The following is a 24,583-nucleotide window of genomic DNA, read 5'->3' on the forward strand; positions in this document are numbered from 1 at the left end:
CCGAAAAGGGCTGTTTGGTGCAACTGTGGCAATAGTGTATGAGGACACATCTGTAAGTTTGATGCCTACCCAATGCCTTGTGTGGATGAACTAATTGAGAGGCTGGGAACAGCATGATACTTAACCACTCTAGACTTAACTAAAGGGTACTTGCAAAAGCCATTGAAAGACAGTGCAAAATAAAATACAGAAAATACTGCATTAGAGGTTCTGTTCCAATACAAAATTGTTGCCTTTTGGGTTACATGGGGCACCTTCCTCCTTTCAGAAGATTGGATACAGGTTTATGGCCTCATTGATAATATGCTGCTGCTTATATCAATGATGTAGTATATCTATAGTCCTGGTTGGCAGACACACTTACCCAAGGTACTAGCAGTGTTTTTAACTCCAACTGTGAGGCAGGTTTGATGGTCAACCCCAGAAAGTGTTGCTTAGGGCTGAAAGAGGTAAAGTATCTTGGATACACCATAGACAGATTTTTGATAAAGCCCCAACTTAATAAAACTGAGGCAACACAAAACTGGCTACAACCCTTAAATATGAAGCAGGTTAAAGCATGCTCAGGATCATGGGGTATTTATTACAAAAGGTTTATAAACATTTTTTTACCCACTGCTTTCCGATTTGACATGCCTTACCAAGGGTAAACAGTCTGTTATGATTAAGTGTAATACTTATACAGAAAAGTTTGTTTAGACATTTAAGGTAGCGCTGTGCACTCAACCAGTTTTGATGGCACCTAATTTTTAAAAGGTATATGTAGGGATAGGTGCTATTCTGTCTTGGAACAAATATGGTGAAAAACATCTGCTTAATTATCTAAGTAGTGAGCTGAATGTACATGAGAAAATTTGAAAATACGCCACTATTGAAAATGTTGCATTGGCTAAATGGACATTAGAAACACTCAGATACTATATTTTAGGAACTCAATTTAGGTAGACTACTGATCAAGCTCCTTTTAAATGGATGTCTTATAATAAAAAGAGCAGTGGGAGAATTATCAGATGTTTTTTGGCATTGTAAACTTTTAAGTTCTCAGAGTTAGGTAAAGAACCCAACTGGCCATTACAGATGCTTTTGTCCATTGTCTTCTGTTTAGGGGCTACAGGTGTTCCACGGAACAGGTTGAAACAGGAGAATGGATATATGACAAAAAACATTGGGGAAGTTATTAATTGGAGGTATGTATGCCCCCAGTTAAGGAGAAGCCTGATTAGCAGATCACCTATAAGAGACTAATAAAAAGATGTCAGCTTGCTAGCCTGTTGAGAGACACTGTTAGTGTTGACAGTACTGTAAGTGCGGTGTATAAGTTCTGGTTTGTTAGTTGGACATTAGGTTATTCCATCATTAGAGGAATATCTGTGTCTAGTTAGTGTTGGACAGGCCTGGGATTATTGTTATGTTATGTTATTTTTTGTGCCACAAATTAAAACTAGCTGGGACTACTTGTACAAAGGCACTGTACTGGTTTGCTATTAATTGGCTGCTGCATGAGAAAGTGGTATCATTTACCACAGGAAATGGCACCCCTAACCTGATTTTCTGACACATGGTGGAGAATGTGAGCATTCCACTTAAAGTAAGTTGCATCCATAAAAATTGTGAACATTTTAAACTGACCGACAACCTTTTTTTGTTGTTGTTTGGGAAAAGACTGTTTTACTGTGAAATTCATGGTGATGTCAGATGCTTAGGGAAGCCAGATTGTGTTTCCCAACTGCAATAAGACATAACATGAAAGACTTAGTTGCTGATGCCCTGCTGCTTGTGTTATGCAGCTATGTTTCTAAACCATGTCCTTGTCCTGCATTGTTTTGTATTACTATTAGAGATGAGCGGGTTCAGTTTTCAGAGATCTGAACCCACCCAAATTTTGTAGATGCGAGTTGGATCCAAGCCGGCTCGGATGTTCCCGCCTTATTTGGATCTCTCAAATCGAGGCAAAACCATAGAGATGAAATCTCGTGGCTCACGAACTTTCATCTCTATACATAAGGGATGCGGCAGGCGCCATTTCACTCTGGCTGTGCAGACTGAACAGGGAGGGTGGGTAGTGTAGGGCTAGGGAGAGGTGATGTGATGTGCTGTTCTGTCTGCTATGTCCTGCTCTGTCTGCTGTCTCCTGGGCTGGTGCTGATCCATTCTGGGCTGGTGGTGTTGTGCTGTCTGCTGTGTCCATCTGGGTTGTTGCTGATCCATCAGGGCTGGTGCTACTGCTGTCACTGTGCTGTCTGCTGTGTCCATCTGGGCTGTTGCTGATTCATCTGGGCTGGTGCTGTCTGCTGTGCTGTCTGCTGCATCCATCTGGGCCCAAGTTCTGGACCCCCCCCCTCCAAAAAAAAATATAGAATTTTTTTGTGTAATATTTATTTGTCTGTATGCGTGTTAGGCTTAGCCGCACAAGATCTAGCAAGTCGGCAATGCAACCTAGTGCTGTCCAACTCCAGTCATCATCAATCTGTGCTCTGGGCCCAAGTTCTGGAGCTGGAAAAAAAAAACCTGGTGTATTTTTTTGTCAATTTTTTTTCTGTGTGCGCATGACTTCATGTGTGTGAATTTTGTAACTGCACCCTGGCTACACTATTGGTGCTTGTGACACTGCTTCAAAACTGCAGAAAATATGTAGGGCTGTCACATGACAGGAGAGCAAGGCCAAGAACCACATGTTGTAGCTGCCACCAGCAGTGCAAGGCTATCAACTTCTTCATCCTCTATGAAGGCTCATGCCCCAGGGCTTAAGTCACGCTGTCGATATGGTAAAGCTACTTTTACTGAAGTTAAGAAAAAAAATTGAAAGCAAATATGCCTTTAGATAAACAAAAAACTGGCAATATGCCATTCACTACATGAAGTGGCAAGCAAAGGATAAGGCCTTTGCCTTTCTTTATGAAGTCTGCTGGTTCTGATTCTGATAGCCCTTCAGAAAAAACAACTGTGTGCCCTGAGAAATCGAAATCACAAATCCCCGTAGAGAGTGCAAGTGTGTCCGCGGTTGCCATGTGTGAGCCAGACCTAAATACTAGTGTACTGATCCTCCAAGTTCCAACATTTGTGTGCCCTATTTAAATGTGGGGAAGGGCAGTCAACATCTTGCAGACGTAGTCAGTGAGGATGCTTCTGTGGAATTGCACATGGAGATATTTTGGTAGTTGAATGTGCTAAGGAGGATGAAGATGTTGGTGATGAGGATGTTGATGCCGAGGATGTCTTTTGTGCAAGTAAGGCAACAGCTGTAGCACATGGATTGAAAAAGCCAAAGTCCATTGTTGTCATGCCATGGCAAAAGACAAAAAAAAATCCACTTCTCATGTGTGGAATTTTTTCCACCCCAATCCGGACAACAGTTGTCAAGCCATTTGTAACCATTGCAAAGCAAGAGTGAGTAAAGGGAGGGATCTAAACCAACTACGAACTTCCTCCTTGTTACGTCACTTGGAGAACATTCATCAAATATCAAAGTGTATATTGCCAAGTTCCAAGACTCAAAGCATAACAAGTCTAGTGTCACCTACCTGTTCCTTCTCTGTGGGATCCAAGCGCCTTTGATCTCCAACACCAACACCTGCATCATCATCCTCATTCGTGATCAAAAGTAATTTTAAAAAACAATTGACTATTGAACAGTCCTTTGATAGAGGAAGTAAGTATAACAGCTGTCACCCAGTTTCACAGCGGATCACTGACACCATGACGGCTGTGCTAGTATTAGATGGAGAAATAATGAAAAATTAGGGTGATTTGTGAAGGAAGTACAAAAGGAGGATGAGGGGGAAATTTGTGTCCTATCTGACGCTAATGTGGATGTTGATGATAAGGATGTGGGTTGCATAAATCAGCCGCCAGTGGCAGCAGTTCTTGCTAATGATAAAAAGAAAGCCAGAAAAGCAACATCTTGGGTGTGGAATTATTTTAATCTAAATTCTGACAACAATTGTGAAGGCATCTATTCCATTTGTAAAGCCAAAGTTAGCAGAGGAAGGGACGTTAACCATCTAGGCACCTCCTCCCTGTTACGTCATTTGCAGCGAGTTCATGCAATTTGTTTAACAAAATTAAAAGTTGGTAATTAATAACAAGCAGTCCAGTATCAGCTACCAGCAGTATGGACCAGCACATGCAATCTCCACCACCAACACCCTCATCATCAACCTCCTCCTTAATAATTGAAGGTAGTCCATCCAAAAAATGTTTTATGGGGGCCCAAACAAACCAAGGAGTTCAGTCACGAAAGTGTCAGTCCTAGTGGCTAAAGTGCTTGGTTTTTAAACTGTGCATGTCCTTTGTAATATGCCACATAAGAGTGGGTGGGAGGGACAATTCCATCTTGCACCTCTTTCCTTTACATTTGGCACAATTTGGGGCATTGCTGACTGACATTATTATAGTTTGTTAAACTGCCATCCTGTCTGCCACTGCTGTGTGGCAATGTTTCATGTCCTATATTTTTTTAAACTGCTGTGCGTTTATGCTGCTGCTCTGTTGCTTACTTTAGCCAGCCAGCTCGCTGCAGCCTTTGACTTGTATTGGTGAAAAATAGTGAAATCAATATTATGAGCGGTGAGGTGGTTAACAATGCCTAGAAATGCCTGAAAATGATTATTATTAAGGTTAATAATGCTGTAGGAACAAAAACAGGCCCAAATTATGTGGTTTTAGCTGTTTATATAATTTTTTGGAAAAAATTCAGATCCAAAACTAAAACCAAAACCTAAAACAAAACACCAAGGAAAAAAAATCCCAAACCAGATTCAGATTAAAAACCAGGGGAGATCCAGATCCAAAACCAATACACAGATGGGTCGGCGCACATCTCTAATTACTGAATATTGACACCAGCAAGACCAGCGTCCTATTATTTGGTTGTGTTTATCACAAAGTACATTGTGCAAGATATGAAGCAATGCAACAGTAATTTAGCCAGGGCCGATGCAAGGTTTCCGAGTGCCCTAGGCAACATTTTACCAACCACCCCAGCTCCCTCCAATTCATAATATGCTGCCACATATCAGTCTCCCAGTTTATAAAATGCCACACAGCAGTGTCCCAAATTCATAACATACTATATAGAATATGCCACAGAGCACCAAAATGATAATGTACATCATAACACTGCCGCAAATTCATATTATGCCACACAGCTGTGCTACAAATTCATTATATGCCACTCAGCGATGAATTATACCATTCATTTTTTTTAGGAGGACTCAGCGTCACCCTCCAGTGGCCGGTGCCCTTAGGCAGCTGCCTAATGGTAGCACCGGCACTGAATGTAGCAACAAATAGTAGTGCTGATATATAATCAGCCTCACTTGGGGCTGATGTAGAGTTGGACAAAATTGTCTTGTTTTTGTTTAAAATACACATTTTTGCACTACACTTGCACACAATATTATGTTATACTTCCATTCAAATGCAGATTTGATCACTTTGTGTGAATATGACTCCTTACAAGTAGAGATGTGGAATGGTGAAGGGATAGGGTGTGCAAACCTAGGCTACTGTAAGTACAGTAAGTGTGTATTCTTGTACATGTGTCCCCACTTCACAGAGGCACATAGGTTCTACAAAAGGCAATGGAGCCAGGGGCATATCTATAATGGGTGCAGGGTGTGCAGGGAATATGGGCCCCTGGGTCCAGGGGGGCCCCGCACTGCACACCCTGCACCCATAATATTACTTACCTCTATGAAGTCCGGCACTGTTAGACAACTGGAAAATGGCCACAACGGCCATTTCCCATCGTTTGCACATGCGAAGTACAGGGAAAATGGCTACCGCAGCCATTTTCCCAGTGACCTGTGCAGACACTATAGACTGGGCACACTCTAGTGCCCAAAGTCTGTAACTCCAGTGCTGGCCGCGCACAGCTCAGTACGCTGCTGGCCGCCAGGTGGAGAGGAGGGGGCCCACATCAGAGACTGCCCCTGAATGGAGCCCAAGTTTGGCCAACCCCTGTAGTGCCAGTACCCAGCTGATCTCTTGATGACCTTGCCTATAAGGATGTGCATATTTTGAGCATGTTTGAATCTCTGGTGTAATTTATGCACTTCTGATGATGACAGTTGACAGCACTTATGATTGTCTGAGTGCATCTTGATCTCACCCATTACTATTGTAGAACTGATTAATTCCCCTACTGTGGTCTGTATGTATTATTTAATTTATTTTTATATGTATCAGGAAAGCAGGTTCCTATTTAATTTTAGAGGAGAAGACAACATATAGTTGTATTTATTTGGACTTGATTTGCTCATTTATATGTATTTGCATCTGGATATGAGATTTGTCTAGCTCCGCAAACTGCAAAAAGTCTATCTTTCAGTAGCTGCATTTTATGCCAACTCTACATTATTACCTCAACTTTAGATATTTATTTAATACAATTGGAGCAAACGTGTCAATTGTGTTTAAGGGAAAGCAATCTGTGCTTCCAATTTCAGGAGACTAATGGGGCATATACATCAACAATCAATTGGGCCAATTTGGCATTTTGCTGATTTTGTAAAAAATTTTGTCATAGATCGGAAGAGCCAAATTTAAAATATTGCCCTTTTATTTCTTACAAAACTATCTGCAAAATGTTGACTTTGCCTGACTGATTGTTGATGTGTGGGCCACTATAATCTTTTTGGTACAGATAATGACAAAATCATGCAAGAAAATATATATTCAACTTTGAGTTTCAGAGTTCAATATGTGTTTAAATATTCTCATAACTTCAACCAGTCCGATGTCAACATTCATACTTAGTCACTGCTAAGTATGTTCATTCTGGCAAGTCCACATCTGTAGCTGAGTCCCACTAGACAATGGTATGCTCAATTCTATATACCTTACTCTCAGAGGATTTGCTTAAAGTGCTTTTCCTATCAGATTTTCATGCAGAAACCATTAATTTAAACCTATGTTCACAACTAAGATGATAAGTATCTAGTTATTATACCAATAATAAAATAAACATATAGAACTTTTAAGCATCCTCCCTTGCTTCCCTTGCACTGCTAGTAGTGTTTGTGTGTGTGTCTGTGTATATATATATATATATATATATATATATATATATATTGACAAGAATTACATAGACTTGAGTAGAATCCAACAGGAGTTTATTTCCTCACTACAGGGAGGCAGACAGGTCAGTGCAGTGTTCACAGGCAAGATGTTACAGTGGGTTCAGAGTCTTCCATACAGCAATAAAATTCTTTTAGTGGACCCTCAGGTCCAGGTTCCCTAACACTGGTCACCCCCGGGCCTATAACCTGGGTGACTAAATCACCATCAGGATCAGTTTCCTAGTGTCTCTGCAGCTCTTTTACCAGCCTCACATAGGTGTCTGTAATCAACTGCCTTTCCAGACTGAAACTTACACACACAAACCCTGACCTGGATCTGACAACCTGCAGTTTTACAACCATTTCAGATCTGTGCTATCCTTGCCACACTCCTTCCCCCTTAGATTTAACCACCTTGGTGAAGCTACCAACTGTTCAGATGAAGGTTCTACCTAACCTGTCTTTATTCCCATTTCTCACCTGGGAATATGCCACTTCTCCACCTCCTTTCAGAGTCCCTCCTGACTCCCCTCTTCCCCTCCCCTAGCTTCACCATAGGGTCAACTGGGGATTCAGGAGGTATAAACTTTCTGGAGAGAGCATCTGCATTGAGGCGGAGCTTTCCAGGGATGATGTTGTACCGCAAATTTGAATGGTTGTAATGCCAGAAACCAGCAGAACACATGAGCATACACCTCTTTATTTGTGTGCATCCACTGTAAGGGTGCATGATCAGTAATTAATAGGAAATTTCTTCCCAACAAGTAGTACTTTCGAGATTCTACTGCCCATTTAATGGCCAAGCACTCTTGTTCCACCATGGAGTACTGTACTTGGGTGCCATGGGTAACAATTTTCGGCTTAAGTATGAGATGGGCTTTTCTTCCACGTCTACCACTTGGGACTGTTCTGCACCTAACCCTGTTTCAGATGCATCAGTATGCAACACACACTGTTTTATAAAGTCTGGTGCCTGCAACACCTGCTCTGTACATAACGCTTGCCTGAGGTTTCGCCAGGCAAATTCTGCTGCTTGCAACCAGATTTTATCAGGTGAGGTCTAGTTGCAAAGTATGGTATAAACTGGCGGTAATAACCCTCTAAAATGAGAAACATTCTGAGCTGAGACTTTCGTTCGGGGTTAGGCCTGGATGCAACTGCTTCTACTTTATTGGGTTGTGGTTTAATCTGTCCTTTTATTTCAACATACCCCAGGTATTTGGTATTCCTATGGCACACTTTTCTGGGTTAGCTATAAACCTGTGCACCCATAGAGACTGCAGAACTGCTTCTACACTCGGTAGATGAGTCTTCCAGTCTGCACTAAAGATGACAGTGTCATCAAGATAATTTGCTGCATACACCCGATGAGGTCAAAGCAAGTTGTTCATGGTGCACTGGAAGGTTTCAGGGGCTTCATGCAAACCAAAGGGCAACATTTTATATTGGAACAGACTCATAGGGGTAGAAAAAGCTGTTTTTGCTTTGGCAGCATCTGTTAAGGGTATCTGCCAGTACCCTTTAGTTAAGTCAAGAGTTGTTAAATACTGAATTTTGCAAGGTTCTCTACTAATTTGTCAACTTGAGGCATAGGATGGAATTAAACTGAGATACCTTATTCAGTTTCCTAAAGTCATTGCAAAATCTTAGGGCTCTCGAAGGCTTGGGTACCAGCACAATCGGGTTGCTCCACTCACTGTTGGATTCCTCTATAACCCCTAGACAGAGAATCTCTTCTACCTCTTGTTTAACTGCAACCTTTTTAGCCTCAGGGATATGATAAGGCTTTTGTTTTATCACTACCCTGGGTGGTGTAATAATATCATGCTGTATTATCTGAGTTTTCCCAGGGATGGCATAGAAAACATACTGGTTTTTTGCTACCAGGTCTATACCTTCACTCTTTTGGCTGGGACTCAATGAGGCTTCAATGGGCACCAGACAATCTGGAGTTTTTATGGCCAACAGAGAGGGTAAACTGGCCCGTCCCTTCCGGCTTTAACAGGTTAATGTGGTAGATCGGTACCTCTTTTCTTCTACCCTCCTAGCACACTTCATAATTAATAGGTCATACTGCCTCTGTGATATCATAAGGACCCTGCCAGTGGGCATACAACTTACTATCAGGGGTGGGGACCAAAACCAATACCTTGTCCCCTGGTTTAATAGAATGGTTCACTGAGGTTACATCATAATTACGCTTTTGATATTTCTGAGCCAAAGTCATATGTTCCCTTAATCGGCCATACAGCTGTGACACAAATTAAACAATGTTTGGCTTTTGGGATGGTTGTTCCCACCCTTTATTTAAGATGTCTAAAATTTATCTGGATTGTCTACCATAAAGGAGTTCAAATGGGATAAACCCTGTAGATGATTGGGGTATCTCCTGCACTGCAATCATTAGATAGGGCAAGAACAGGTCCCAGTCCCTCTTATCCTGGGACACTGCCTGCCTCATCATCTGCTTAAGGGTGCAGTTAAAGTGTTCTTACAATTTGTCTGATTGCGGAAAATACACTAAAGGTTATATTCTTTCAAAATACAGCACAAATATTTCATTAATTTAGACATAAAGGGAGTCCCCTAGACAGTCAAGACCTCTTTTGGGATCCCCAAGCATGTATAAAGCATTACCGATTCTGGGGCGATAGTGCTAGACATAGTATTACATAGCGGTATTACCTCAGGGTACCAGGTGGTTTAGTCAACCACCACTAAAATATGGTAATTGTGATGCATATGAGGTGCAAATAGGAATTATTGGTTTTATTTATTAAAAGAAAGTAATATGAAGGGTGAACAGTAAACAATACACTTATGAATATCAATAAATATTTAAAACTATTGTATAGATGATCTCAAATATGAACACTTTCGCTTGATCCTATATACGTTATAACAACATGTATATAGAATTATATAATAAGGCTACGTGTAGTTACGCTTGAGATGCAAACTTGTATGCACCTCAGAAAAAAAAGGAACAGTTCAATGTAATCCAAACAAATGCATCAATGTATAAACAGCAACATCACGCATAATAGTCCCTTTATATCGTTGTAGGTTGCAGAATTGATTCAAAAACTGTTTTGAATACCGTGAGTCATTAAAATAAATTGTCCTTCACCATAGCAGGTGGATGGATAGATGTTAGAAAATGCAGGTTTCCCTAATTGGATACAGTAAGACAATGCAGTCTCCAGTCTTTATCTTAAACTCTCTCCGTTGTATAAAAATTAAAATGAGACTTTCCAGATGGTCTGCAGAAGTGGGGCGGTGCGCACACCTCCTACCTTTGTGCTGATAACTGTGGGATGTAGTGTTGCCTCCGTCTGGTTGCTCGCCGGGTCCTGATGATTGAATTGGAGACCCGTTCTCGGTGGGTCCCGCGGTGCAGCAGCTGGACCAACAAGTGCCAGTTGCCGCTGAGGGTGAGGGAGAGCCGGTGGTGAGTGTGCATGCCTGTGTCACCGTTAGATCCCTTCTTCTGGGTAGCGTTCCTTCCAGGGGGCGTGGCCAATGCGTTTCACCCGTCCAATCAAATGCGGGCTTCGTCAGGGCTGTCAATGTCTCTCACTATTGTTCCTTATAACGGTGTCAGTCTTGCTCCTCCTGTGTTTATTAACTCCTTAGTTGCCTTGTCTATGGTCTGTATTCAAATGATGATGAACCTCTTGTGTGTGTCATATGGCATAGAATTAGACAGACCAGTGATTCCATGATCTGTGATGTTTTATAATACTACATAACTATAATAAATGATGAATCTAATATTAAAAACAAAATAGTAATAATAAATACATAAGTTCAAATTGGAAATTCATGAATTAAAAAGGTTAATACGGATTTAAATGCATATTAATCTATATTATTTCATTAAAGATCTTTGGATTCCTAAACTGAAGTGGTTGGCTATTGTCATCTATCTATTGTTTTATCTTGAGTGAGAAGCAAGTAGAAGTATTGTATTTGATGATGGATTTGCTCGTTCAGTCTTATTATTCCTCCTAAATGGGCTAATTGGCCTCGTGCTATTCAAGTTAAGGGAACGGCACAATGGATACGGGGATGGACTACATAACCTTGTGTTCATGCGAGGTCCCCCACAGCATTACTAGTCAGGCCCTTCCCTGTTTAGCTTCCAAGTTCGGAAGTGGTTGGGTGATATCAGGGAGGTATGTACGTAGTGATCACCACCATGTCCTTTGGTTTGAGTGTTTTCAATACATAGATCCATTTGGATTCTTCTTCTTCAAATGGATCTATGAATTGAAAACACTCAAACCAAAGGGACTAAATATCAACTTTGAATTTTCCTATTTCTTGAAAGATTAATTTACATCAGTCTAAGACAAGATCTGGGCACTAAAACAGTGCTTTTCAAGAATTTCTTTCTGGGGATAAAGGACATGGTGGTGATCACTACGTACATACCTCCCTGATCCCTACCAACCACTTCCGAACTTGGAAGCTAAACAGGGAAGGGCCTGACTAGTAATGTGGTGGGGGACCATGAACACCAGGTTATGTAGTCCATCCCCGTATCCATTGTGCCGTTTCTCTAACTTGAATAGCACGAAGCCAATTAGCCCATTTAGGATGAATAATAAGACTGATCGAGCAAATCCATCATCAAATACAATACTTCTACTTGCTTCTCACTCAAGATAAAACAATAGATAGATGACAATAGCCAACCACTTCAGTTTAGGAATCTAAAGATCTTTAATGAAATAATATAGACTAATATCCATTTAAATCCATATTAACCTTTTTAATTCATGAATTTCCAATTTTAACTTATGTATTTATTATTACTATTTTGTTTTTAATATTAGATTCATCATTTATTACAGTTATGTAGTATTATAAAACATCACAGATCATGGAATCACTGGTCTGTCTAATTCTATGCCACATGACACACACAAGAGGTTCATCATCATTTGAATACAGACCATAGACAAGGCAACTAAGGAGTTAATAAACACAGGAGGAGCAAGACTGACACCCTTATAAGGAACAATAGTGAGAGACATTGACAGCCCTGACGAAGCCCGCATTTGATTGGACGGGCGAAACGCATTGGCCACGCACCCCACAAATGCATTTGAGCCACCCTCAGTACCAATTGCTCATGTTTCTTGGAACCAGCAACTGGTCTGTCTTTTTACCCTGCACATAAGTTACACTGTACAACAAATCAGTCTTTAACACAAAATAAGGTGTGCCATCATGTGGTAAGGCATTTACAATTATACCATTTATCATCACAACATTTTGAAAAGCATTCACGAGATTATGCTGATCTCGTGCAAAGTCCTGTATGGAGATATTTTTGTCAATGGGTAATCAATTATCCTCTACCCTTCTTCCCTCCTGCTGTTTAACTATTAGGAAGGTTTGACAACCTCAGTACACAGGCCTCTCACAGATCGGGCTTCTGTGGGCATCTGAGCTGTTAGTTCCCTCACACTGTCATGCCAGCTAACCACCTCCTGAAACAGTGAAAATTCACGGTCCAAGATCAAAGGATAAGGGATCTTATGGGCCACAGCAGCCGCTATTTTAAATGGTCATCCTTTTAACACCACCTGTAGCTGTACTCGTGAGTATTCTTCCAGATCTCCATAGACACGCAATATCTTTACAGAGGGTAAAACTACAACAACTCCGTCAGGCACCAGCTTAGCTGAAATAGTGCACTACCAGTGTCAACCAAAGCCTAGAACTCTGATTGGGTACTATGGCACCCAGGGGTTTGAATGAACATCTGGGATTAGGGGCTTTCTTATAAAGATATGTCTCTTACACGCTGCTCTGGTTTATATTTAAGATATGGAATTATCATTGTTGTAAAACTGTACGTTTACGTGCTGGTTCATAGTGGATATTATGAGCATATGCTAATATAGTGTTCATTGGTGGCAGAGGAGCATAGGGTTGTGCATATACTACCATGTAGTTTGAGGGTGGATTATATCTACCCACTAATATCTAGATTAGTATATACCATTATAATTAGCAATTCTGGTGATTAATTATGAGATATATGAGTTTTGGCATATTTTAGGATTTGGACAGATTTATTGTATTTGCCGATTTGTGTATATATGTTTATAAGTGTAGTTGGTAGCATTATGCTTCCATGGTGATAGCATATAGGTACATTATGTCATGGCGCCACCTAAGCAGCATTGGTTATTGAACATGACACCTTGGTACTTATGTTAACTTATATGTGGCTATACTGCAATATATGATCGTTGCTATATGGCATGACGTGTACTGTATTTATGTATTTGTATTATCTGTGTATTGTATTTGGTAACATCGGGTTACCATGGTGATGGTGTTTAGTCACATGATGTATTGATGTCATAGAGTAGTGCTGGCGGATGGGCGTGCAGTCCCGCCCGGACCAGCCTGCATGTGAGCACTGGGTGATTGCCATGTGTACTTAAGGTAAGCTCTTTTTGTGTGTATTATGGTTCTGATGAAAATGCTTTTATTATAGCATTGAAACTTTAACCAAGCCATTGTGTCCTGCCTGTTAATTTTTTGCTTGGAGTGCCACACATAGAGTTTCCTATACCAGCTGTATCGTACCCAGTTCAAGGTCTAAATACAGAGAGAATAATGACCCACTGCTTACTTACGTGGTCAACTAACAGATAAGCCTATCACAAGTTTTATTCATGTAATTGTGCATTTTTTTATGTGTGTGTTCTGTATGTGGAATAAATTGTGTGTAATACTACACCATGAGAGAATTTTGTGATTTTCCACATATTGCCTGAGATCTGTGACACCTTATACATTGAATCATTGAAGACACAGAAGAGGTATCCCTATAAGAGTATCTATACTATCTACTACACACTCTGTAAATAGAGCAATACAGTACGCAGTAACTTATATATGTGGTGGGTCTTACCATTTGTTTTAAAGGATTTACACTATTGTGCGCCTGTTTCCATTTCTATTATTTTCATATATCCTAATGAAAACTACCTTCGAGCAGTTGAAACAGACTACTGTTGGGCCTTTGCATTTGTCTGTATTATGTAACCTTTATTGGTTAAACCCATTTTTTTGTGGTGGAGTGAAAGTCCTGGAATCTTCTCAGGAAGGACGGGTTGAGTGTGCATTATTACTATACATATGGACCCTGCACCAGTCGAATGTTAATTAGTCTGGTAGTGTGCCTGCTCAGACTGTACAATATATATATATTAGGGGTGTGCACCGGCCACTTTTCGTGTTTTGTGTTTTGGTATTGGATCTGGATCTTTCTTCATGTTTTGGATCTGGATTGGTTTTGCCAAAACCACCCTTCCGTGTTTTGGGTTCTGGGTTTTGTGTTTTGGATCTGTATTTTTTTTTAAAAAAGCATAAAAACAGCTAAAATCACAGAATTTGTGGGTTTTTCTGCTCCTATGCTATTATTAACCTCAATAACCTTAATTTCCACTCATTTCCAGTCTATTCTGAACACCTCACACCTCACAATAGTGTTTTTATGTCCAAAAGGTTGCACCGAGGTAGCTGGATGACTATGCTAAGAGATACGAGTGGGCGGCACAAACACGTGGTCCATCTAGGAGTGACACTACAGTGGCAGACAGGATGGCAGTTTGAAAAACTAGGCCCCAAACTATACATAATGCAAAGAAAAAAAAGAGGTGCAAGATGGAATTGTCCTTGGGCCCTCCCACCCACCCTTATGTTGTATAAACAGGACATGCACACTTTAACAAACCAAAAATTTCAGCGCCAGGGTCTGCCACACGACTGTGGCTGAAATGATTGGTTCGTTTGGGCCCCCACAAAACAAGCTGGCAATTAATCTGTCCCTGCACAAACTGGCTCTACGGAGGCAAGATGTCGTCCTCATCCTCCTCATCCACCGATTCCTCACCCTCTTCAGTGTTGTGTACATCCTCATCCTCACAGAGTATTAATTCGTCCCCGCTGGAATCCACAACCACAGGTCCCTCTGTACGTTCTGGAGGCTGGTCTCCCTGGAAGAGTTGATCATTCATTTTATGAACATCATCTTCTCCACATTTTGTGGAAGCAACCTCCTACGCCTTTCGCTGACAAGGTTCCTGGCTGCACTAAACACTCTTTCGGAGTACACACTGGAGGGGGGGCAACTCAGGTAAAATAGAGCCAGTTTGTACAGGGACCTCCAAATTGCTTCTTTTTCCTGCCAGTACAGGTACGGACTGTCTGACATGCCTACTTGGATGCTGTCACCGATGTAATCCTTTAACAGACAGACGCACGCTTGTCGCTGCTGCTTTGAGGATGCAAGTGCGGCTACAGCCCACACAATTCACAAAGACAGAAAAAAAAAGAAGAATTTTTTTATTGTTTGTGGAGCGCACTTTGAGGGTTACACCACCCTTTAACAGACAGACGCACACTTGTCGCTGCTGCTTTGAGTATTCAAGTGCGGCTACAGCCCACACAATTCACAAAGACAGAAAAAAGAAGAAGAATATTTTTATTGTTTGTGTAGCACACTTTGAGGGTGTCACCACCCTTTAACAGACAGACGCATGCTTGTCGCTGCTGCTTTGAGGATGCAAGTGCGGCTACAGCCCACACAATTCACAAAGACAGAAAAAAGAAGAAGAATATTTTTATTGTTTGTGTAGCACACTTTGAGGGTGTCACCACCCTTTAACAGACAGACGCATGCTTGTCACTGCTGCTTTGAGGATGTAAGTGCGGCTACATTGCACACAAGTCACAAACACATTAAAAAAATAGTTTTTTATTGTTTGGAGCACTTTGAGGGTTACACCACCCTTTAACAGACAGACGCACGCTTGTCGCTGCTGCTTTGAGGTTGCAAGTGCGGCTACAGCCCACACAATTCACAAAGACGGAAAAAAGAAGAAGAATATTTTTATTGTTTGTGTAGCACACTTTGAGGGTGTCACCACCCTTTAACAGACAGACGCACGCTTGTCGCTGCTGCTTTGAGGATGCAAGTGCGGCTATAGCCCACATAATTCACAAAGACAGAAAAAAGAAGAAGAATATTTTTATTGTTTGTGTAGCACACTTTGAGGGTGTCACCACCCTTTAACAGACAGACGCACGCTTGTCGCTGCTGCTTTGAGGATGCAAGTGCGGCTACAGCCCACACATTTCACAAAGACAGAAAAAAAAAGAACAATATTTTTATTGTTTGTGTAGCGCACTTTGAGGGTTACACCACCCTTTAACAGACAGACGCACGATTGTCGCTGCAGCTTTAAGGATGCAGGTGCGGCTACAGCCCACACATTTCACAAAGACAGAAAAAAAAAGAAGAATATTTTTATTGTTTGTGGAGCGCACTTTGAGGGTGTCACCACCATTTAACAGACAGACGCATGCTTGTCGCTGCTGCTTTAAAGATGCAGGTGCGGCTACAGCCCACACATTTCACAAAGACAGAAAAAAGAAGAAGAATATTTTTATTGTTTGTGTAGCACACTTTGAGGGTGTCACCACCCTTTAACAGACAGACGCACGCTTGTCGCTGCTGCTTTGAGGATGCAGGTGGAATCTAGACGGGATTTGGAACCGGGGACACACTACCTCCATCAATTGTCTAAATCCCAGTGCACTAATGGCGGATACCGGACGCACATCTAACACCAACATAGCAGTCAAGGGCTCAGTTATACATTTTGCTTCAGGATGACTGCTGTCGTACTTCATCCTCATCGCTAGGGACTGTTGGAGGGTCAATTGTTTAGTAAAAGTAGTGATGTTCCTACTTCCTCTCTGGGATGATGAACAACTCCCAGCAGCAGCAACAGCACTAGGAGGAAGTGGTTCTTGATCTTTCCCTATTTTATTTTTATTGGAGAAAGTTTGGTCCTCCATTTATGTTATATTGATATATACATGTGGCTAAAGCGCACACAAACACAGAAAATATTTTTTTATTTTTGCTGGAGAGTAGTGCACTTTGTGGGTTACACCACCCTTTAAGAAATGAGCCAGCCGGCTCTTTACTTATGGGACACAGGCGCACGCTTGGCGCTGCTCTTTTGTTGATGCACGTGTAGCCACAGTGCACACAAGTCACAAACACAGAAAATATTTTTTTTTTTGGTTTGGACTGGAGTGTACTTTGGGGGTTACAGCACACTTTAATGGTCAAGCCAGCCGGCCCTTTACTTATGACACAAGTGCACGCTTGGCACTACTTTGTTGATGCACGTGCGGCTACTGCGCACACAATTCACAAACACAGAAAATAATTTTTTTTTGGTTTGGACTGGAGTGTACTTTGGGGGTTACAGCACCCTTTAACAGTCAAGCCAGCCGGCCCTTTACTTATGACACAGGCGCACACTTGGCACTACTTTGTTGATGCACGTGCGGCTACTGCGCACACAATTCACAAACACAGAAAATAATTTTTTTTTTGGTTTGGACTGGAGTGTACTTTGGGGGTTACAGCACCCTTTAATGGTCAAGCCAGCCGGCCCTTTACTTATGACACAGGCGCACACTTGGCACTACTTTGTTGATGCACGTGTGGCTACTGCGCACACAATTCACAAACACAGAAAATATTATTTTTTTTGGTTTGGACTGGAGTGTACTTTGGGGGTTACAGCACCCTTTAATGGTCAAGCCAGCCGGCCCTTTACTTATGACACAGGCGCACGCTTGGCACTACTTTGTTGATGCACGTGCGGCTACTGCGCACACAATTCACAAACACAGAAAATATTTTTTTTTTGGTTTGGACTTGAGTGTACTTTGGGGGTTACAGCACCCTTTAACGGTCAAGCCAGCCGGCCCTTTACTTATGACACAGGCGCACGCTTGGCACTACTTTGTTGATGCACATGCGGCTACTGCGCACACAATTCACAAACACAGAAAATAATTTTTTTTTTGGTTTGGACTGGAGTGTACTTTGGGGGTTACAGCACTCTTTAACGGTCAAGCCAGCCGGCCCTTTACTTATGACACAGGCGCACGCTTGGCACTACTTTGTTGATGCACGTGCGGCTACTGCGCACACAATTCACAAACACAGAAAATATTTTTTTTTTGGTTTGGACTGGAGTGTACTTTGCGGGTTACAGCACCCTTTAACGGTCAAGCCAGCTGGCCCTTTACTTATGACGCAGGCGCACGCTTGGCACTACTTTGTTGATGCACGTGCGGCTACTGCGCACACAATTCACAAACACAGAAAATATATTATTTTTTTAAGCACTTGGGGGGAGCACCCCTGATGGACAGAGCACCCCCTGGACAACACTACAGCACCCCTTTAGGACTGGGACACTGCACAGGACTTTGGAGTGGACACAGCCCCTATGGAGAACTGACTGCACAACACAGTCCAGCCAGCCCCTATGGACTTTGAAGTAGTGGACACAGCCCCTATTAACAACAGCAGCACAGCACAACACAGCCAGCCCCTATGGACTTTGAAGTAGTGGACAACAGCAGCACTACACTACACTACACTACACAGCCCAGCCAGCCCTAACTCCCACCCTCCCTCTTCACTGTCCACAGCCGAGTGAGAAAATGGCACCGACGCGGGTACCTTATATAGGATCCAAAACCCGTGAGACTCGGAAGGCGGGATGATGACGTTTTGCCTCGATTTCAGATCTGAGTCAGGCGGGAAAAGTCGAGCCTGACTCGGATCGGGGGGCTCGGGGGGGTTCGGATTTCAGAAATCCGAACCCGCTCACCCCTTATATATATATATATATATCGAGTCCAAGACAAAGGGGCACTCACCAGAGCAAAGGTAAAGTCACAGGTGGTTTACTGCTTACATCTCCAGTCGACGTTTCGGTCAGCAAAGACCTTTCTCAAGACATTCAACTGTAACAGCAAGGCATCCACAAAACCAGATTTATAGGAGGAATAGCATCTATATATATATAATCTTTTCCCTTAAAATATCTTGTCACCTTTAGTAGTTATGTTTTTTAAATCTGCATCTGTTTAGAAACTGTACCCAAATATTCTCCTGCTTCGGTTTGAACTGCTGGAGCATGAATATATAAATTATGCTAAATCTGAAGCTAAGCATTTATTTTATGCTATACAAATTGTTGACCATCGCTAACATCATACTCTTGATAAAGTTCAATTTCATGCAACAGTAATTGATGTGTCTATATTCAGACAGTGACACAGTGGCTAACCAGTGAGTATAAATAATTTCGTCAGTATCCCGCTGACATTTAGTGAGCTCTCCTGGCATCTGCATGGCAGCTTCATCAGTAGAATATTTTCTTTAATAATTACTTAAATATTTGTGTGGTGAACATTTATTGTTAAAAATGTAAATATGTATTATTTAATAAATAAATCCACTATAGATCATGGAGATTTTCGCAATTGTAATATACACTGTGTAATACTGGAGCTTATGAATTAAAGCATGAATGATAGCTGGCTGCAATTCTGTAATAATATATTGGAGCATTCTAAAATGCTATTGTCTAAAAAAATTTCCTCAAGGCACCCTAGCAGTCCAGGTTTTAAGGATATCCATGCTTGACCACAGGTATCTTAATTAGTATCTCAGTCAATTTGATTTAACCACCTGTGCTCAATCATCGATATATCTAAAACCTGAACTGTTGGGGTGACTTGAGGGCTGTGTTCGGGAACCTCTGGTTTTGTTTAGTGTAATAGCTGTGAATGTAGTAACACTGTTACAAGAGTCATCTTTAATTATTCAGTAATTATTAATATACAGTAAATATGGCAAGGTGTATAGCCCACAAATAGGTGTATAATACATATTAGCAAATGGATAACTGCAATAATGATTTATTCCCATGCCGTTACTAAAATATTTAGCAATATTATTCAAACATATTTAAAAAAATGTACTAGTAAATTCAAGTGTGAATAAATTCATCATACACGATAATGCATAATTCCTTTTTCATTAACCCCATGAAAGTAAACATTTAATTAGTTAAGTAAAATCAATCAACCTACCTGATGTTGAATGTAATTTTTGCCTTCATTGGCAATCAATCTGCTCAAATGTATGACTGTTCTGAGCTATCATTATTTAGTGTACAGTGGGCCTGACTCAGCAAGGATCACAATTGCAAAGCTGCATGCAGGCAGTTTTGCAGTGCGATCATTGCAATTGTGCAAATGCAGCACAAGGTGTATGACTCCCTGCTGCATTTGCAATCCTAGCACTGCGACAGAGGTCTATACATTTTTTTTTAAATCTACAACTGTAAAATGTTTCAAAAATATATAAAGTACTCTATTGTTACCTTTATAGAAGAGTAGGGGGTAAATTTACTAAGAATCGAGAATGGTCGAGATGCCAATCTCAGGAGAGTTTAGACCTGATTTTCAACTTGCAAATTTACTAAAGGCATAGTCGGGTGAGTTAGAGAGATATTTCTCTCTTCTCACTCATAAAACTCGTGTGAGATAGCAAACTAAAATCTTATCACCATTGGGCAAATTTGGATGTACTTTTCACCTAAAAGATACAGCTTGCAAATTTACCAAGAATTGAGATAACAATCTCGGGTGAGATGCCTGCAAACTGTCTGCCAAATTATAAACACTCACCTCCAGAGCTGCGAGTTTGGCTGAAACATACACAAATCATTGTGATTTGTGTATGTTTCTTCCTCTAAATAGTTTAAATAGGGTATATTTAAAAAAAAAATACATATCCCCCCCCCCAAAAGCCTAACCAGCCCCGTACTTGCCAGCCAGTCCTGGTACCTAAAATTATGAGGAACAAAACGAGTAGGGTTCCACTGTAATTTAGGTACCAGCACCAGGCTGAAGGGTCAGTGCTGGTAGGGGTCCCCCTATAATAAAAACCAGCACCAGACCCTTTCTAGCGGGGGCTGATGCCAAAGCCAGGGGAGCCCTTTCACCGGGCCCCCCAGCCACAGCATCAGACCTTACTGCTAGTCAGCCCAGGGAGTTGGGGTTCCCCCAATAAAGGGGTCCCCCTCTCCAGGGCACCCCTAGCCTAGGGTGATAGCCCGGGGCTATCCCCACCACCCCTTGGCGGTGGGAAGTGGGTAGATAGTGTGTGTGGTTTGTAAAAAATAGAAGTATCAACATTTTCTTTACAGTCTAACTGCAGGTCCCAGCAAGCATCCCCTGCATGCTGGTACTTGGAGAACCACAAGTACCAGCATGCAGGACATTAAGGGCCCGCTGTTACCTGTAGTTCACCTGTAAAGAAATGTCTAAAAAAAAAAATCACACACACCGTGAAAGTTCAGTTTTATTACATACACACACACACACACACATGTACTCACCTACATTACCAGGAGTGGTGCCCTTGCTCAAAGTAGGCATCCAAGATTTTCTTAAAACAATAAAATAAAAATCGCAATCCACACAACAGATACCAACCAGAATGGTTGATATCTCCCGAATGAAATGCTCAGACGTGGCTTCTGCATTTATAGAGCCATATCTGAGTGTTCATTGGCTAAGAGAGGTGAGCCCCCGCCTCTCTCAGCCAATGAACGGCTCCTCCATTGAAGTCAATGGAGAGCTGCAGGTTACTAAAGTTTATTCCGCGGTTCCCACCATTGACTTCAATGTTTACATAGTGTAACAATATGACTTTTTGCATACAAAAATTTATTTATATAAATAATAGAACAAACATCTTTCTTTTGGGACAAGATCCTTATGCTTTTCAATTATATGATGGAAGCTAACTGGACACTAAGATACATTTCTGTTATTTCCCTGTCCTGCTGCAGCCCATGCAATTTTTCTCTTGATAGCTTCAGAAATATTGCACAGACACCATATTTATGAAATACTCACCAGAAATATTGTGCAGGCTCCATATTTATAAAGGTAATGCCACAGTATATGCAAGGTGACCACCCACAGCTTTTGCAAGCGTCCTGGAGCCCGTCAATATTATTGTGACCATCGGGCTTGCAAGGAGACCCTGTGGTAGGGTCTTGGCTCTCGTGCAATGTGAGTGGACTCCCTGCTTTAATAGAGCAGGAAGTCCACTACTGACATCACTAGTGATGTCATTAGGGCCACCCACAAAAGCCAGACGTTCCTAAGGGAATGTCTGTGTTTGTGTAGCCACCCCCTCCCCGACCTACAAAATGGGGTGTGCTGTCAATCAACATCAATAGCCACCCTGTCTTGTAGCAAGACCTGTAGCGACAGAGCATGTGCAGTGGGTCTGAATCGGGCCCTCAGTTTTTGGTTTGGTGCTCAGCAGGAGCTCAGATGCACCTTTTGAACAGGGGCTGCTCTGGCAGTCCCAAGATTTAATTTTATGCATTTGATACTTTTGCCTTCCAGGATGCTTCCTTTGGTCAGCGGATTCTTCTCTCAGCTCAGGAGCGTCCCCACCCTTAAGTGTACTGTTTTAGGACATCCCCAAGGTAGTTCCTGTGGACCCTATGGAAGCTGAAGAAGAAAATAAGAGTTATAGTAGACTTACCTTTGTTAACTATTTTTCTTCGAGATCCATAGGGTCCACAGGACTCCCACCATGATGCACCTGGCCTCAGTTGGGATCTGTTCCTTCTTATCACTGATTCCCTCTTCTTCGTGAGAGTGTTTCTAGTGTAATTTGTACCTCCTTCTCCACTTTCTTTTTCCTGCAATTTAGACTTATTTACAATTGGAATGCCTGTGGCTATGGGCAGGGTATATATGGAGGAGTACCAGTGCATTCTGGGAGCTAAAGCTTTGACTGTTTGGTGCCTGGATCTCTCCAAACACATATGCCCCCCCCAAGGCTGTTCCTGTGGACCCTATAACCTCAAAGAAAAAGAGTTAACAAAGGTAAGTCTACCATAACTCTTATTTTTATAATTTCATGCACAGCTTAAGTAATTCTTGTACAGAAGTCTATAAGTAATGGTTTATGTGGATCCATATATGTATGGGATAATGTTGCAGTATTACAGCACAAAGAGCTGCATTTATAGTCATGAGAGAAAGAAAACACATACACCCACCCGCCATAGCTACCACTGTTTCTGACGATTAAAATCAATGTTTTGTGCCAGATTGTTTAGGGCATTGTCAGGATGCTGCCTGGGTTTGGCTGCTACTCACCATTGCACTGGCTTCCTCTGATTTGTCAGATGGTCAGATGCCAGGTTCAGTGGTGGGTGGCATGCTGAGTATTGTCCCCGGGGTCTGCTAGGACATTCATGTGTTGCTCGGTGATTTGGTTCCTGCAGTTACCATCATGGATGCAGCCATGACAGTCTACATCACCTGATTAACCCTTCACCCAATGGTAGCATTGGTTGCTGTTAGCTGACACTGTCCTCCAATGGACCACTACCCTAGGGTATGTAGTCTGACTCCAGGAACAGGACATTTCTGTTCAACTTTGCTTTCTCAGTGATTGTGATTCTGTTCCATGGCTCCAGGCATATGTTATTTATTCCAGTGACTCCTTCCAGTGCTAATCAGCATCTGACTTCTCTAGTAACGTCTTCAGTACTAGTATGTGTGCTAAACTCCGGTGAAACAACTTCAGCACTAAACAGTGTCTGACTTATCTAGTGATTTCTTCAGTACTAGTCTGTGTGCTAAACTCCAGTAAAACAACTTCAGCACTAATCAGCGTCTGACTTCTTTAGTGATTACTTCAGCACCTGTCTGTGTGCTCACTCTAGATATTAACTTCAGTGCTATCCATGTCTTGATCTCCAGCTTGTGTTTCCAGTACAGCATCCATGTACTAACTCCTAGTGCCATTCTCTTGTACCAGTCCTGTGTCTGGATCACCAGCAAGTGTACTCAGTACAATATCAATGTACTGACTCCTAGTGCTATTCTCTTGTACCAGTCATGCGTCTGGATTGCCAGCAAGTATACTCAGTACAAAATCCACATATTGACACCTAGTGCCACTCTCCTGTACCAATCCACGCATGGATCTCCAGAGATACAGTCCTCGCTAGTACAGCCCAGTGTACAAACTTTCAGTATTCTTGCATATCATTACACAGAGTATGCAGTTTCTCAGTTTTCCCACTACTAGTGTTATTTCTTGGTTCTTGTCATTCCCAGTTACCTGACCAAAGGGCCACGACCTGTTCACTTTCTGCGGCGAAACCCAAATCTTAATAGGAGGGGTCACTGGTGAAGACCACCAAGTAGGTTAGACTCTGTGCCTCTGGTCAAGTCTAGCCAACACCTGGCTTTGGCTATTTAGGAGGACCTAAGTACTGTCACTTCTCCAGTTGCTTCCAGGCCACCCTAACCCCCCCGGCTCCCAGTCCTCCAACTGAGGAATTCCCTGTGACGGGATCATGACAGGCATTGGTGTTGATGTTCCAGTGTTTATTACAGTAACATTTATGATGCCTTTCGATGTTACAACTCCAATATGCAACATGGTTTTGCTAGTCACAACTGTCATTAACAAAATATTGGCATATACCATATGTGATTTGGAGCTGTTATGCAGGCATATTACTGTACCACTGAGAGGCAGACTGTTGAATAAAGCA

The 24,583-nt window shown here is 41.9% G+C and overlaps 1 protein-coding gene and 1 pseudogene across 3 annotated transcripts in view; one reads left to right on the forward strand and one right to left on the reverse strand.

Annotated features, from left to right (window-relative positions):
* The window catches only part of NAALADL2 (N-acetylated alpha-linked acidic dipeptidase like 2), an 860,785-nt gene that overhangs the window by 74,618 nt on the left and 761,584 nt on the right, over positions 1-24,583 (forward strand). The gene's annotated exons all lie outside the window — the stretch shown is intronic.
* On the reverse strand, positions 11,135-11,253 carry LOC148538757 (5S ribosomal RNA; annotated as a pseudogene).

Source organism: Taudactylus pleione, unplaced genomic scaffold (genome assembly GCF_031769625.1).
Source record: "Taudactylus pleione unplaced genomic scaffold, aTauple2 ptg000037l, whole genome shotgun sequence".
In the NCBI taxonomy this organism is placed as follows: domain Eukaryota; kingdom Metazoa; phylum Chordata; class Amphibia; order Anura; family Myobatrachidae; genus Taudactylus; species Taudactylus pleione.